This window comes from Xyrauchen texanus, chromosome 3 (genome assembly GCF_025860055.1).
Source record: "Xyrauchen texanus isolate HMW12.3.18 chromosome 3, RBS_HiC_50CHRs, whole genome shotgun sequence".
In the NCBI taxonomy this organism is placed as follows: domain Eukaryota; kingdom Metazoa; phylum Chordata; class Actinopteri; order Cypriniformes; family Catostomidae; genus Xyrauchen; species Xyrauchen texanus.
Window position 1 is genome coordinate 45,620,456 of NC_068278.1, and position 17,649 is coordinate 45,638,104.

The window sequence follows — 17,649 nt, forward strand, 5'->3', positions numbered from 1 at the left end:
CATTTTTGTCCGCACCTCTCATAGCAAAGTGTGAGCTCGTGCCTTTACCATTAACAACCCACGAGAGAGCCACTCCAAAGTACTCACGCGTACAGAGGAATCCCGCGATAAACCGGTATAGAGGAGAACAAGGCACGGCGTTTCTGCATTGGTTCCGTGTGTTTCTTTCTTTACCGGGTCCACATCATCCGCTCCCGAGCTCTGTAAAGGCTGAGCTGATGCGAAGTACGAAAGTAGGTCAGACGGGAGCTCAATACTCAACCAACGACATCACTAACCGCCTCTCTCTCTCTCTCTCTCTCTCTCTCTCTCTCTCACACACACACACACATACACACACACACACACGAAAAGGTACAAACATAACAGGATGGCCTCGAACATAATTACCTGACAACAACTTTTTTTCTTCTTTCATTCTTTATCATTTTCAGAAACGTTTGGTGAACGTCTTGCTCATGTCAGACTGCTGTGTGTGTGTGTGTGTGTGTATGTGGAGCTGAGGTTTGCATGTCTCCTACTGTATGCATGTGGACTGTTTATGTGTGAATATATCTATATATGCACACACACGCACAATGTACTATTGCCTCAATACAGTTGTTTCAATATAGACAGTGAAAACAGTGACAATGACAGTTAAAATGTTCTTGTAAGATGACAAACCTACAGCCATGTTTCGGAAAGTTTTCTGCTTCAGTTGTTGTAGTGTTGATTAACATTGTTTCTAGATTATTGTGAATAATTGCAAAAAGCTTAATTGGCCCAAAAAATTAACTTTATCACAAAAACCCACATTTCACAGTTTTTTGGCCCTGGCACAAAATGACCAGCTTACATAATTTCACTAATCATAATCAGCAGCACCTGGGAAAGTGTGAACGAGTACTAGTCAGGTGAAATCACTCTATCATTATGATTTGATTATAAGAGCAGATGGATTGCTATAAAAGGAGGGAAGAAGTGCTTCCAATCATTAAATTCTTGTTAGCAATGGTTACCTCTAAAGAAAGACGTGCAGCCATCATCACTTTGCATCAAAATGGCCTCAAATGCAAGGAAATTGCTGCAAAGAATATTGTACTTGAAAGAACCATTTACCGGATCATCAAGAACTTCAAGGAGAGAGGTTCAACTGCAGTGAAGAAGGCTTCAGGACGTCCCAGAGTGTCCAGCAAGTTCCAGGAACATCTCCTCCTGAGGAGTCAGCTATGGAATCTTGTCACCACCAGTGCAGAGCTTGCTCAATATTGGCAGCAGGTTGGTGTGAATGCATCTGCATGCACAGTGAGGTGAAGACTTTTGGACAATGGCCTGGTTTCAAGAAGGACAGCAAAGAAGCCACTTCTCTCCAAGAAAAACATCAAGGACAGACTGAATTTCTGCAGGAAGAACAAGGATTGGACAGCAGTAGACTTGTGCATTTTCCAGCATGATGGAGCACCATGCATACCACAAGGCAAGAGTAATAATGAAGTGGCTCGGAGATCAATTACATTGACATTTTGGATCCGTGGCCAGGCAACTGCCCGGATCTTAATCCCATAGAGAACCTGTGGTCAATCCTCAAAAGTCGAGTGGACAAACAGAAACCCACAAATTGTGATCAACTCCGAGCACTAATAAGGCAAGAATGGATCATCATCAGTCAGGATTTGGCCCAGAAGTTGATATCCAGTATGCCAGAGCGAATTGCAGAGGTTATGAAGAACAAGGATCAACACTGTAAATACTGACTTTTTGCATATATTGAGTGTTTTTGCCAATAAAAGCCTTCCAAACTTATGAAATGCTTATCATTGGTTTCCAGTATACCATAGAAACATGTAAAAAAAAAAAAATCTACAAATACTGCAGCAGCAAACTTTGCAAAACACTGCAATTTATGTCACTGCCAATACTTTTGGCCATGGCTATACATATATACACAAGATGAGACCAAACTCATGTCTATGTGCACGGCATGCAACAGTGATTGATGGCAATAAATGTTTATTTCTGGTTGCTCAAAAACAGAATCAATTTCCTCTAATTAAATGTTAGAGGAAAGATAATGTTGTAGTGAAAAAAAAAAAGAGCAATTCACCTGGATATAAATATGTAAATGATGCATATAGTGCAATGTGCACAATAATAATGCAATAAAGTCATTGTAATCATTAACTATGTCAAATAGATTTGTTGTTGGAGGTGATTCATTAGACTCCGTGATTATGTCCAGCACAGATTTGCATGTAGCTGAGGTGATCCTCAAAAAAAATCCTTCATCTCAGCCCTTTATATTTTCCTGATGCAACAAAAGGTGAAACCGGGTCCGTTTCAGTGTCAATGGAACCTGAATCTTAAAGGGATAGTTCACCCAAATATTAAAATTCTCTCATCTACTCACCCTCATGCCATCCCAGATGTCTAAGACTTTCTTCTGCTTAACACAAAAATGTTTTTTTTTAGAGAAATATCTCTAGACAATAGACTTTACAATGCAAAGCAGAAAACCTCTCAACACTGTCCAGAAGCGCTGCCAACTACTCTGGGCTCGGTCTCATCTTAGATGGAAAATAAAACAGTGGAATTGTGTTTTTTGGTCTGAAGAGTTCACATTTCAAAAAGTTTTTGAAAAATAAAGCCATCATGTTATCCGGGCCAAAGAGGAAAAGGGTCATCCAAGCTGTTATTAGCGTCAAGTCCAAAAGCCAGTGTCTGTATGGGCCAGTAGTGTGTCAGTGCCCATGGCATGGGTAACTCGCACATCTGTAAGAACACCATGAATGTAGACAGGTATGTAGGCCTACACATTTTGGAGCAACATATACTGCCATCCAGCACCGTCTTTTCCAGGGACATCCCATAATTTTCAGCAGGACAACTTCAAACCACATACTTCCCGGATTTCAAGTGCATGGCTGTGTTAGTAGAGTGCGCGGGTGCTAGATTGGCCTGTCTGTAGTCCTGACCATCTCCAATTGAGAATGTGTGGTGCATTATGAAGCGCAAAATACGGCAATGAAGACCCAGTACAATTGTGCAGCTATGGACCAACATAATGGATGATCAGGGGAAAATTCCACTTTTTTTAACTTAACACACTTGTGTCTTTAGTGACCAAATGCTTAATAAGTGTTATTAGAAGAAATGGTGATGTTTCACAGTGGTAAACACTTGACTGTCCCAACTTTTTTGGAGTGTGTTGCAATCAAATGATTTGAAATTACTGTAAATTTAAAAAAAAAAGAATTTCACAAGGTAAAGCATCATATAATGTTTAGTTTTAATGCTTTCAAAATAGCAAAGGGTGAATATACTTTACAAATCACTCCTTTGTTTTATTAGCATTTTTCATACGGTCCCAATTTTTTCAGAATTGGGGTTGTAATTTTGTAACAATGATTTCCTTTTTAAAAGGCCAAACATGCCTAAAACTGCCAACATTAGATCTGTCTCTCATTAGTGACTCAACACAACATCCTATTGTCTGATACAACATCCTTGTTGTGCACAAACACACCTTTTAGAGGTCACTAAAACAGCTAAAGCATTTTACATTTACATTTATGCATTTGGCAGACCCTTTTATCTAAAACGTCTTACAGTGCACTTATTATGGGGACAATCCCCCGGAGCAACCTGGATATAAGTGCCTTGCTCAAGGACACATTAGTGGCTGTGGGGATTGAACCAGCAACCTTCTGATTACAAGTTATGTGATTTAGCCCACTACGCCACCACCACGCTTAAAGCAGAAATAATGGTGATGCTGGAAGCACAGTATCAGGATTCAGGCAGTTGCCATGGAAAACAAAAGAACCCTCCATCAGACCCTTTGTCCAGCTTGGCCATTGGGCAGCTTTAAACCTCTGAAGCACATCAGCTCTGTGGCCTTACTGGCTTAGTGCATGCATACTGTCCTCACCAAATAGATTTAAATGCCATGCATTTTAATTAATACTTTAATGGATTTAAGTATTAAAACAATCTTTCCTTCTTATTTTCATTCTATAGCCCTAATTGGATTATTTTCTTTTTATTATTTTTCTGTCTGTAATGATTTGCTTTGTTACTGTTTTTTTTTATGTTGGTGCTACTTTGGTTTGGAGGCTGACTCTGTAGCTTTAAAGAACTTCCAGATGAATATGGGCCAGTGGAACACCAGCAAGAGTAAGAGGGAGGAACTGAGAGACAGAAAGGTAGAGGAAGAGATGGAAAAGCACAATAATTAATTCTCACACATCAATAGTCTAGGTGATTTTAATGTCCAACAACAAACACAAGTATAGGAAATAATGACACATAATGGCCTATGCACAAATGTCTGTTGCGAACCAATAAAAGGTCAAGTGATTTGTTCATAAGGAATTCATAAATCAGTCATTGGATGCTCTCTATAGAGAGCCACTCCTAATAGACCAGAATGTCTAGCCAGAATCTCTGTCTCAACAACACACTCTGACGAGATCATACCAACCCCTTAAGAACTCTCACAATACACTGAAAAAACACTACCCTTTAAATGGTGCAGCATTTACTGAGCTTTAGCACTTTTCTAGACTGTGAAATATAAATAGGCCTACATCACACAAAAACACGCACGGGGAAATTGGTCAAATTCATAAATATGTTGTCTTGTGGTTTGTAACCTGCAGTATTCTGCTCAAGATTGTGGTTCACTTACCAGTTCCGTATTGACACATATTGCAATCAGATTCATATCAGCAGTTAATAAATAACCAATAACAAACCTCTCTGTTTCCTGATGTCACCCATTCCATTTTAAACAGGCTCACAGTACTGATACATTTCAGAGTACCATCTAAAATGCTGATTCACCCTCTCACTCTCTGATCAGTCTCTCTCATATGCTGGGAGTTTAGGGAATGTGAGCGTCTCACAGGTGAGAAGAGGGTTTCTGGGGATAGTTTTCGTTACTATTCTCGGTTTTATATATATATATATATATATTATTCGTTTTTTCCTTTTCTTTAAAAAAAATGTATGGTTAGTTCTTGTATTTAATTTGACTTTTTTGTGGAAATATCTGAAGAGTAATAGGCTTCAGGTGAAAGTTTTTCAGCCTTGTGGCGGAGGGCTTGGATGGAGTTTTCCTCTGTCGCTCCGCCATGGAGTGAGGTGTGTACCTGACGCCGGAGCGGCAGTTGAGGACATGCTTGTGGCGATTGGAGAACAAATTGGATTCGAAAAAAAATTTTCTGCATCCAGAATGTCAAGGCCGTGGTAGTTTTTCTAAAGAAACAAAGTTTTGTGAGTAAACTCATCGTAAGCGGCGTTTGGGCAGGTGAAGCATTTGTTACCGTTTCACCGCTGGGTTCACAGTCAACTAGGGTAACGATATTGAATATTCCACCGTTTATACCCTATGCATATATTGAAAATGAACTACAGAGGTTCGGAAAAATGGCAAGCGAAATTAAACTCATTCCACTTGGGTGTAAAAATGAAGCTCTAAAACATGTGTTGTCTTTTAGACGGTAGGTGTTTATGTTTTTACAATCGCCGACACTTGATATCTCGTTCCGTGTTAAACACAAGGATAAATCGTACATGATTTATGCGAGCACCAATAATCTGAAATGCTTTGTGTGTGGTAATTTCAGGCATAAGAAAATGTCATGCCTGCATAAAATGCAAACGAGGACAATACCAACAAAGCAAATTAAGTTGAACAGGCGGATGCCGGCAAAGCAGAGGTTGTAGATAAAAGTAAAGAAACAGAGACAGACAATGAAACCGAAAAAGATGAGAGCGTAAATAACAAACAGAGCACTCATGAACAAAGTAACTCTACTGAAGATAGAGAACAGAAGGTATTGAGAGAAAAGATGTCAGGGGAGGGAAAAAAAAATAGTTGTGATGAGGAAAATAAAAAGAGGAATTGTGAAGAGGCTGGGACGAGTGATGTGAAAATCTCATCTTGAGGTTTCTGCTGGCACCGATGTCGATACAGCTGAGAATCTAACAGAAAACATAACTCTGTCTCAGCTCTCTGAAAGCACTGATGTGACAGAAGAGATGGCTGATGATGATTGCCTTTCTGAAATGTTAGATATTCCCTCTAATTATGATGACGATCAGTTATATATTGTGAAGGAGATTAATGATTTCCTTGATGCAACCTTCGGAAGAAAAGTAGAAGTTAAGGATATTTTTCCTGAAGTAAAAAGGTTTTTGGTTTCAGCGGTCAAGATACAAAAGACTGAGTCACGAAGAGTTAAGTAGAAGGAAAATATTTCGATTGAAAACAATTGTAACAAAACTGAGAAAAGAAAAAGCTTTTGAGAACTATAATTTACTTATGAAGACATCACAAAGGGTGAGCTATCTGTTTCTTTTGGTCTTGTCCTCTTTATTTTTCCTTTTTCTGTCCTATTCTTTCATGGACAGCCTTATAATAGGATCCATTAACATGAACGGGGGAAGAGATGGGAGGAAAAGAGCAAGTTTGAATGAATACATACAAAATAAGAATATTGCTGTAACTTTTTACAAGAGAGGCATAGTGATGTGAAAAAATATGTGGAATGGAGAATGGGGTTTAGAAGTGATTTATTTATGAGTCATGGTTCAAATGTAAGTGGAGGATTTGCTATTTTATTTTCAAAGAAGATTAATATAACCAATGTCTCTGTCAATGAAATAGAAAAAGAACAAATTTTGGCTGTTCAAGCAAATAAAAATGGGTTTGCTTTTGTTTTTATTAATGTTTATGCACCAAATATTGGAGCAGAGAGGATCATTTAAAAAAAAAAAAAAAAAAAAAGTGATGGAAATGTTTGTTTGGTTTTAGGGGTGATTGGAACTGTACTTTAAATTTGACGTTAGATCGAAATGGAGAAGAACCTCAACCCTCTTCTGCCAATGTTTTACATAATGTTAATAGTAATTTTAATTTGGTTGATGTATGGCGACTACAACACCCAACATTTACGCAGTATACATGGGTAAAGGTTTCTCATGTTCGTATTTGTACTGCCAGGTTAGACCGTTTTTATATTAATAGGAAAAATAGTAATAGAATATTAAAATTTACTATTTGTCCAAATGGGTTCACTGATCATTGTATGTATCATTGAAATAAATGTAAAGTCACAAAGTCAAAGCTATTATTGGCATTTTAATGTGAAACTGTTACAAGATTTACTTTTTTGTGAAAAATCTGATGTATTTTGGGTTGTGGAAAAAACAAAAAAATAATTATGATGACATTGTTCAGTGATGGGATATAGGAAAGACACAAATTAGGATATTTTGTCAAAATTATACATATAATACAAAATACTGTTCAAACAGATTGAAAGTATGTTAATTGTTGGAGATACTGTGAAAGTTGGGAAGTTGAAGGAAAAAAAGGCTTTAGCCTCTTTGTTCCATGAGAAAGCAAAGGAACTTTAATTAGAGCTCGTTTTACATCTTTGAGAGAAATGGATACACCAAGCTTGTTTTACTTTAATCTGGAACAAAAAGAAAGAGAGAAAAAAATTATATTGCATTTGAAAGATTTAAATGGGAATTTGACTTCAGATCTTTGAATGCTGAAAAACTGGAGACCTGTGGCTGTTTTATGTACAGATTATAACATTTTGGCAAAGTGTCTTTTGAATAGGTTGAAACCTTTTTTTAGAATATATTGTAAATTAATAACAAACATATTGTATCCCTAACAGAAAAATAATGGACAATTTTTTTTCTTGTAATAATAATAGAATATAATAAACATAATAGACATTGCAAGAATGAACAGTGAAAGTGTTGGAATTTTTGCAGTTAATCAAGAGAAAACGTTTGACAGAGTTGTCATTTTTACTTGTTTAAAAAGCTTTAAGCTTTTGGGTTTGGTCAAAGTTTTATTTCATGGATAAAAAAGTTATATAATGATGCATCTGCAATGTTGAAAGTTGGGGGTGGACTTAGTCGGCCTATTCCAATGTTAAGAGGAATCAGACAATGATGCCCATTATCTGGAATGTTGTATTCATTGGCTATAGAACCCCTACTTTGTAAATTAGGGAAAACACTACAAGGGTTTTCAATTGAAAGAAATGTGGAAAGGCCTATTAAGTTTGTTGCCTATGCTGATGATGTTACAATTTGTAGTAAGGATGAGAGAGATGTGTCTGTTTTAAAAGAAACATTGAATGTTTATGAAAATGCGTCATCAGCTAGAGTGAACTGGGAAAAGTGTGAAGGCTTTTTTTGTGGAGAAATTATAAAAAAAAAAATCCCACCAGTACTTCCAGGTAGTGTTAAGTGGAGTCAAGAGGGTCTGAAAGTTTTAGTAGTTTTTTTAGGGACTGAAACATTTATGATGAAAAATTGGGAAGGAATGGTGGAGAAGATGTGCAGCCGGTTGTCTAAATGGTTGTGGGTGCTACCACAGGTTTCCTATAGCAGCTTCAGCACTGTGGCACAAAATTTATGTCCTGGATCCTCCAAATGATATTGTTCATGAACTACAGAAAAGATTAGTGGATTTACTTTGGACTGGACAACACTGGACTAAAGCTGCCATTCTTTTCTTACCAGTAAATTAAGGTAGACAAGGATTAATAGACATCAAAATTAGAATTAAGACTTTCAGGCTGCAGGCAGCGCAAAAGTTGCTGTACTCAAATGGAAGGTGTTGGACTGACACCGCAAAAGCCCTGTTACATAAAGTTGATGTTTTTAAATACGATTTGCATTTGTTTTTAATTAATCTAACAGAAATTGACTTAAAAGACGCTTCTGCTTTTTATAAAACAATTTTAAGAAAATGGACTTCAAAGATCTGGATGCACAAGGATAATGGATTAAAAAAATTATGATGAGTGGAAAAGCCCTCAGGATATGTGCAATCTGACAGGAATTAAGTCCGTCAGATTTACGAAACATGTAATGGATGAGATTTTCTCTTTTTTTCCTTCTGTCTATCAACAAAAGTCAGGAGAAGAGGACTTGAATAAAGAAGAGAATGAGATACAGGAGGAGAATTTTCCTGAACTCAATGTTTCAGCTTTGGTGGAAGAGAAGCCACAAGAGAAATCAATACTTTCTTTCTGGACTCCAGAGTTACTTCAAAGAGGCTTCAAAGAAAGCATTGTATTTGACATGTGTTAAAGTTGCTCATCAATCAGTTTTGAAGGACTGTAAAGAAATCAAAGTGGTGAAGAGTTGGTGAAGAGTTTTTGGAACAAACTATAAGGCTTCAGACAGGCGAAGAATTGGTTTAACTACCTAATAGGTGAAACCAAATTGGCAATATGAGTAACAATCCAGAGATAATTTTAAGAGCTTTTGTGGCTTCAAGGATCAGAGCAGAGTTTGTTTATTTTAAACGGACTAAAAATCTGGTTTATTTTATGGAAACATGGGGTTTTAGTGAAGTTTTGTGTACTATAGATTATGAGGAAAACCTACTTTTTTATTTTTAATTAACTTATTTTTTATGTATTTTTAACTGCTTTGTAGTTGGTGTATTTTTAACTGTTGTGTTGTATTCAGTTATTATTTTTACATTTTCTTTTCTTTTGTATATTGATATAGTTTTGTATGTGATGGTGGTTGTTAATTGCAAAAAAAATTTTAGAAGAAAAACAAATTGTATAAATAGAGGTATAAACGTCATGTCTCGCTCTCTCTCTCTCTTCTCACATATACACACAGTCCACTAATGTCAACATAATAATCCAGCCTATTCTCTTGAATAGAGTTATGTTGGCATTAGTGGACTTGCATTAGCATGGTTTAGGTCCTATTTATCAGACCTCTACCACTTTGTATGTGTAAACAAGGAATTGTCAAATCAAACAAAAGTATGAAGTGTCACAGGGATCAGTTTTAGGACCTCTGTTTATCTCCTTATACATGATTCCCCTGGGAGATATTATCAGGAATCAAGGAATAAGTTTCCACTGTTATGGCAATGATACCCAACTTTATATTTCTTCTAAACCCAATGAAAATTCACAATTCTCCAAATTAGCAGAGTGAATCAATGAAATCAAAGATTGGATGGCCAGAAATGTCCTTCTACTCAATTCTGACAAAACAGAGGTTCTAAATATTAGACCAAAAACCTCTAAAAATGAGCAGCAAAATATTATTTTACTCTCGATGGATGTACCGTTACGTCATCTTCTACAGCAAAGAACTTAAGTGTTATATTTGATCCCAATCTGTCCTTTGAAAATCAAATTTCCAATGTTTGTAGAACATCATTCTTCCATCATAACATCATAAATTATGCCACATGCTCACTGTTGCCGAAGCCGAAAAACTAATTCATGTGTTCATGACCTCAAGACCAGATAAACCAGATTGTGGAGAATATATTTGACAGTCCAGTGTGAGATAACAAGATGAAGATTAATAAAGTGCAGTGCTGATTGTTGATCGTGAGGGATCAAGTGTTAAAAAGTCTGATTGCTTGGCGGAAGAAGCTGTCATGTAGTTGGCTGGTGCGGGTCTTGATGCTGCGATACCGCCTGCCTGATGGAAGCAGTGAGAGTAGACCATGACTCGGGTGGCTGGAGTTTCTGATGATCCTCCGAGCTTTTTTCACACACCACCTGTTATATATGTCCTGGAGGGAGGGAAGCTCACCTCTGATGTTGTTTCTGGCAGTTCGCACCACCCTTTGCAGGTCTTTGCGGTTGTGGACGGTGCTATTTCCATACCAGGGGGTGATGCAGTCAGTCAGGATGCTCTCTACAGTGTTGGTGAAGAACCGTGTGAGGATATGGTGGTTCATTCGAAACTTCCTCAGCTGTCTCAGGAACAAGAGGCGCTGGTGAGCCTTCTTCACAACGGCCTCAGTGTGGACGGACCATGGGAGTTCCTCAGTAATGTGGACACCGAGGACCGGTACTCCATTAATGGTGATGGGTCTGTGTATTCTGTCTTTCCTCCTGAAGTCCACCACAAGCTCCTTGGTCTTACTGACATTGAGGGAGAGGTTGTGCTCCTGACACCAGCGTGTCAGAGTGTGCAGGTTGCAGGTTACAGATGCTTCCTCAGACTAATGGGTATGCTAGCAGCAGCAGCTGCTGTGGTACCATTGGGCCTTCTTGCATTGCACCCTTTCCAGATCATATAAAGATCTTGTGTTATGCGAGGCGAGGATTAAAGGAAGGCTTTCTTGGAAGAACCACAGCATTTTATTTTTCCCAGACTTTCGTCAAGAGAGAAACAAGAGAGGGACAACAATTTCAGACATCAAGGGGTAGACAGCATGCATGATGCTTTTCACATAAGCAGCTCAGTTACTGGAGAACAACCACCCATGGGTCATAGCAATGATATCTCAAGGGTACAAGCTGCAATTCCGGCAGCCCCCTGCTTTCAATTGGGTCAAGAGGACCACAGCAGTTCAATTTTCCTAGCACAACAAACAGTTGTAATCCTAGAAAAAGATGCTATAGAACCAGTAAAGGTTGGTCACCACGGCTAAATGAGTTTTATTCAGTATACTACATAATTCCAAAAAAAGATGGGGTGTATGGCCCATACTCAACCTTTGCAGCCTCAATCAGTTCCTCAAGGCGTTACCATTTCATATGCTGCACACAGCCGATGTTCTTCAGGCAGTCAGGCAGCAGCAATGGTTCAACCAGGATAGATCTGAAGCATTCTTACTTTCATGTCCCAATCACTCCTTAATACAGGCAATTCTTCTACTTTGCATTCCAGGATCAGATCTATCAATTTCATATCCTCCCATTCGCCCTTTCCCTATTCCCTCGGGTCTTTATCATGTGTATGTCTGCAGCACTGTCCGATTGATTTCTGATTTCCCATGATACCCAGCTAGGCCTCACGGTAAATTTCAGCAAAAGTCTGCTATCTCAGAGTCTGTGAAGTTTATAGGCATCACTCTAGACTCACGGTCAATGAAGGTATCACCATCACCATCACCAATATCTTGCTCCTCAAACCATTTTAGAAACAGGTCAGGCTTCCATTCAGATGCTTCCTCAGATTAATGGGTATGCTAGCAGAAGCAGCTGCTGTGGTACCATTGGGCCTTTTTGTGTTGCACCCTTTCCAGATATGGGTGAACATTCTCCATCTGAACCCAATGTGGCACAGGAACTGGCTGATCAAAGTTATACAATGGTACCTCCTTACCGTGAAACCATGGAGCTAAAGATCATTCCTGACCAAGGGTGTGGCCCTGGGCGTGAGTCCCTCTCGCCGGGAAATAATTAAAACCGATACTGTCTCGGGGGTGGTCTGGCAGCACAGAATGGTCAGGGGACACTGGAAAAACAGGCAAGTCTTTCGAAAGTATAAATACCTTGGGGTTACGAGCAGCACTACTAGCTCTGAGGTACTTTGAATTAGTCTTAGAGGGCAGGCATGTCCTTTTCAGGATGGACAACACATCGGTGGTCTATCACATAAACCATCAGCTAGCGCACGCCTGGCCAGACCTGTTACTTTATGCCTTTCCCTGATTGGTGTAGGGAATGAACATTGATCCCAGAACACTGACCCGTACCCTTTGTATTACATTTTCTGCAGTCTCTGCTAGAAAGCAATAGGGCAGCCTCTAACCTAAGAGTATATGTGGTGCTCAGCGATTGTTTTACACATAAAATAATATAATTTACACAGCACCCTTTTGAGCCCATGGAGCAGAGTAACTTGAAGTGGCTTTCATTAAAAACTGCATTTCACCTGGCTAGTACTTCAGCTAAACGCGTAAGTGAGCTCTATGCATTATCAGTTAATGCATTTTGCATGCGCTGGAATGCAGATGGCTCAGTAATGGCATGGTGGCCCAACCTGACATTCCTCCCCAAGAGGCTCCAGACCTTATTTAGGAACCAGACAATTGAGCTGGCAGTGTTTAATCCTCCTTTGTCAATAGAGAGCAGACAAATCAAACCATTAAGCCCAGTGCGAGCCCTTCATAGCTACCTAAGGGCCACAGAAATCTTGCGTCAATCAGACCAACTCCTCCTCTGCTACGGTGGGTCAAAAAAGGGTCGGCCTCTTTCGAAGCAGAGGTTGTCACACTGAGTGGTGGAGGTAATCACCCAAGCTTATAAGATCAACAACCATCTGATGCCAACTGGTGCAAGATGCCACTCGACTAGAGGTATCTCCACGTCTTGGGCAGCACTGAGGGGGCACCCCCCTAAGTGACATTTAAGTGGCAGTTAAATGGTCATCTACAGATACTTTCTCCAGATATTTTAGAGTTAATGTGGCGCTATTGCAATGGCCATCCTATTGGGGCCTTCAACTTTCTCTTTTGAGTCATCCAGTGTGAAGCACTGCCTCTGGCCATCAGTAAGAACTAAATTGAATGAGAGTTACATATGTAACTGCGGCTCTATGAGTTCTGGATGACTGGCAGAATTCTCTGTAACTCAAAGTGTGGGCGAGAAGATTCCATAGGGACAGTTTGCTGGAAGTTAAATAAGGGAGGACCCAGTGTCATCCTTGGTCACGAGGTGACTTTGTTGATATTAGACTCGACCGGAGCATGAGCAAAGAGAGATAATATCCACTGTGAAGCACTGCATCTGGCGTTCTTTCAGTAAATATCCAAGTAATCATAGGTGGAGGGCGAATGAACGGCAGGATATGAAAGTTGTATACCCCCTTAAGAATGTGCATTTACTTTTAAATAGTAAAATAATTGGATAGTTTAGCATGTTCAAAAGGCAAGATGACACCTGTAGGCTATTTTTATTAATAATTAGTGTAGCAACTCAATATCAGGCTACAGCAAGGAAATATACAGGATTTGTTTTTCAGCATATCAGCAAATTAAATAATAGGTAGCAAAAACTCTTTGCTAACGCAGCAAAATAATATAAAAAATAAAATTCAAAAACGGAACTGTTTGGACCTGCATACACCATAAAAAGTGGTCCCGCACCTCTCATGCAGTTGAATTAAAGTTTTAGATAAAATCTAATGGAGAGAGTCTTCATTACAAGCTCAAGGAACGATGATGATTCATTTATTTTCAGTAATCTCAATGCTGGATCATTTTGAGTTTGATTGGATGCTTACTGATTTAAACATGAATGGATGAAATTAAAAAGGAATGTTACAAATGCAAATACACTCGTTTCAATGCTACCATAATCTAATAAATATGTATTAATGTAAGAATTGCATTACGTTATTTTATATTTGTTTTAAAATGTTAAATTCTTTCAGAAATAATGAAATTCTCCATGCAGACAGTGACTCGGTTTGCCTTGGCCACTGATCAAGAGTCAGCTTTCCCTTTATGCTAGTAATTAAAGTTTGTATAGGAGTTGGGGAAACTGATCCTAGACATATTACTGGTGCAGCTACGAGCAGTGTTATCCAGGAGCGACTTGCGACAAGACTTTCCGATCAGTACCTAATAAGCATTAATACGAACATGCCTGTGGCCGGGGGAAGGCTAAGCCTTGCCCAACCTTACACGTGCTCCGCCTATAAGAGGAATACTATTAACTGTATTTGCACAGTGTGTTATTATTTGATAATTTCAAATAAAAAAGTAACAGCTTTTTAAAATGTATCCACTTGGGAGAGCATTTTTTAAAAGCTTAGTTTTCGCTGTCAAAAACGCTGCCTCATTGTGGACTGAAGTCCAAAACGTAGAGAAAAGGTGCATTTTCAAACAAAAATGTATAAGTGTGGCTTTAAACACTCAGTATGTGCTGCATCTTAAGCATCTAAGACAATGAAGAATTCAAATACAATACAGAAGACAGAGGATTTCACCCCAGAACAGAAAGCAGTTCACATTTGATTCAGTAGCGCTGACTTTAACCTCTTGGCTTCTCTTACAGAGCCTTACACAAGATTATGTAGGTCAGCTGGAATAATGCAGCAGTTTTCTTCGATCTCAGGGGACAAGAGAGAGACCTGTAGCTGTTTAAAACCCAACAGATGGAAACACACCTCTAAACTGTACAATCATTTTACAGGAAGTCATCTTAGTTGAGCCAATTACTACACTCCATTTCTCCTCATTTATTCACATGTCCAAAGCTCCATTCTTTTCCCTATACATCCATCTTTCAGTTTATTTTTAGAGCACTGCCATCATGACATTCAGGCTGTGGTCCTTTATGCTTGTGTGTTGATCTGTGTTGTAATTATCTACACGTGTGTGTGTTCTGTGCTTCAGTAGAAAACCCACATTGTTCTTTTATAATTGTAATTATCTTAATGTGGTCTGACCCAATTCAATTTAAAAGCTAATCATCACATATTAGATCTCGTGTGTGTGTGTGTGTGTGTGTGTGTGTGTGTGTGTGTGTGTGCACACGCGTATGTATTTATCACTTTGTGGAGACCAAATGTTCCCATAAGGATAGTAAAATCAAATTTTTTTGACATTGTGGGGACATTTTGTCGGTCCCCTTAAGGAAAACAGTTTATAAATCATACTAAATTAGGTTTATTGAAAACATAAAAATGCAGAAAGTTTTCTGTGAGGGTTAGGGTTAGGGGATAGAATATAAAGTTTGTACAGTATAAAAACTAGAGATGCACCGATCGACCGGCCAGGGACCGGAATTAGCAGATTTTCCGCATGCTCGGCCCGGACCGGTGATCGGCCGGTCAGCCTCACGTCTTACCGATTCCAAGCCGGTCTGTTTTGTTGCCAGCGGCGCAGGCAATAACGTCACAGCTGCATGTAAACATGTCATTGGCGTGGGAGATCTTCACTGTGTGAGTGAAGAATACATAAAGTTCGAAATGTGTAATAATTAATAATAATAAATAAATAATAATAAATAAAAAGGCTAAAAGTAAACCGTGGGGGAACCACCACAATAACTTTAGGATCAACAAACCTAATTAGACATTTATAACACCACCACCCAGCTGAAAATTCCCATTTTAAAAAAGCTAAAAAGTGAAAGCGGCTAAAGCTAGCAAGAGCTCAGAGTCAGCCACAAGTCAGCAGCCTCTCCTATCATTCCTTGGTATGAGCAACGAAAATACCAAAGCAATTACGAGGAAAATTATGGAATTCATGGCCCTGGATGACCAGCTGTTCTCCATAGTTGAGGACAGAGGCTTCAGAAATCTGATAAATTTCCTCGATACAGAGTAGGAGGTACTTTCCGACGTCGCGTTTCACGAATTGTTTAATCTCGTGTCATGTCACACACGCAGCCTTTTATCGGTCAACATTTGGGTACACAAATCCGGGAGAGGGGAAGGGGGGTGCTGGATGGCAGAGGCAGGCTAAATGCATACAAATTGTGCCGTTGTGATTTAACGTATCCCACCGTGTCCAATATTAAAAGCAGTGCGACACACATTGCAAAAGGCGTGGGCATTGTCGATGGCTTCGGGATATGAAATTCAATTCTTCCATCCAGCTGTTGTTATATGTACATGTATATTTTGTTTTTTTCGCCCGAGCACCAGCTGAGTCTTCTCCACCCCTCTACCAGTGATGCTTGATTTAACATCCCGCGTCTACTACCTGCGCAGATATTAACAGCGCAACTGGGTTGTAGGCTGCCAGATTGAGGTCATAAATGATTTGTAATTTGTATGATGTGTCGATTGTGTGAGTAGGATGCGTTTCATTCAAGATCTGGCAACTGGACCACCTTGGAATAACATATTGATGTGATTATTCATATAACGTGGTTTGGGCCATACAAATTACGGAAGTTTTTTTGGGAGAAATAACAAAACGGGAGACTCCCGGGAAAAACGGGAGTATTGACAAGTATGCAAGCCGTTCCCGAAGCAGTGCTCAGTTTTACAACTGATATTTGTACATCAAGATATTTGTAAGTTGAGCATATTGAACACTTCAGTTTTTCAGATCTTTGGAATTGTTTTGTTAGACGAGTAAAAAAGAGAAAAAGGTCCATTTATAAAAATAGTGGAAAATGACATCTGTAATATAAAGCAACTTATTTGCAGTTAATTGTTATTTCTACCTCTTTCTTGTCACAGAGCACTTTATTTTGAGAGTTGTTTAAGTGAGAGAAGATTCTGTAACTTAGTGCAGTTTGGGGGAAATTGTAATGTTTAATCATTTATTTTATTATGAAAATAAAATTTAGCACTGAAGAAAGGTAGATTTTGTTTGTATATGTGGTCAATAATAGTTCTTAGAAAGAAAATCGGAAAAAAAATCGGTATCGGCAGGTCACACTTGCAAAAAATCAGAAATCGAAATCGGCCAAGAAAACTGCAATCGGTGCATCTCTAATAAAAACTGTTATGTTTAAGGAAAGTCCCAATAAAACATGGAAACCCAACGTGTGTGTGTGTACATTTTCGTATATAGTCAATAAAAGAATGCTGTGCCATTTTCACCTCTCTCTCTCCCTTTCTGTGTGCTTATGTATGGAAAAGAAAGACAGAGAGAGAGAGAGAGAGAGAGAGAGAGAGAGAGAGACATAGACTAGGTTTTTTTATACAGAGTACGAGGGGAAAACACAAACTAATTAAGGGAGGAGGGACTATAATTAAAATGGCCTGTTTTTAATTTAACAGTGAGCTATTTTATATCAAACAGAACAGTGATCACTTAATTATACAGGCAACATCACAGAAAGAGAGAGAGAGAGAGAGAGAGAGAGAGAGAGAGAGAGAGAGAGAGAGAGAGAGACAGAGAGAGAGAGAGAGAGAGAGAGAGAGGGTGAAAGATACTGAGATGTGTGT

General features: G+C 38.9%; 1 protein-coding gene across 2 annotated transcripts in view; it reads right to left on the bottom strand.

Annotated features, from left to right (window-relative positions):
* Positions 1–17,649, bottom strand: part of npas2 (neuronal PAS domain protein 2) — a 93,257-nt gene that overhangs the window by 49,436 nt on the left and 26,172 nt on the right. The window contains exon 1 of one of the 2 annotated variants that reach the window (XM_052106015.1): positions 88–184. The exons of the other annotated variant lie outside the window; for it this stretch is intronic. The gene's annotated coding sequence lies outside the window, so the exon portion shown is untranslated. Of the gene's footprint in view, positions 1–87; positions 185–17,649 lie in introns of those variants that run through there. 2 annotated transcript variants of the gene reach the window in all.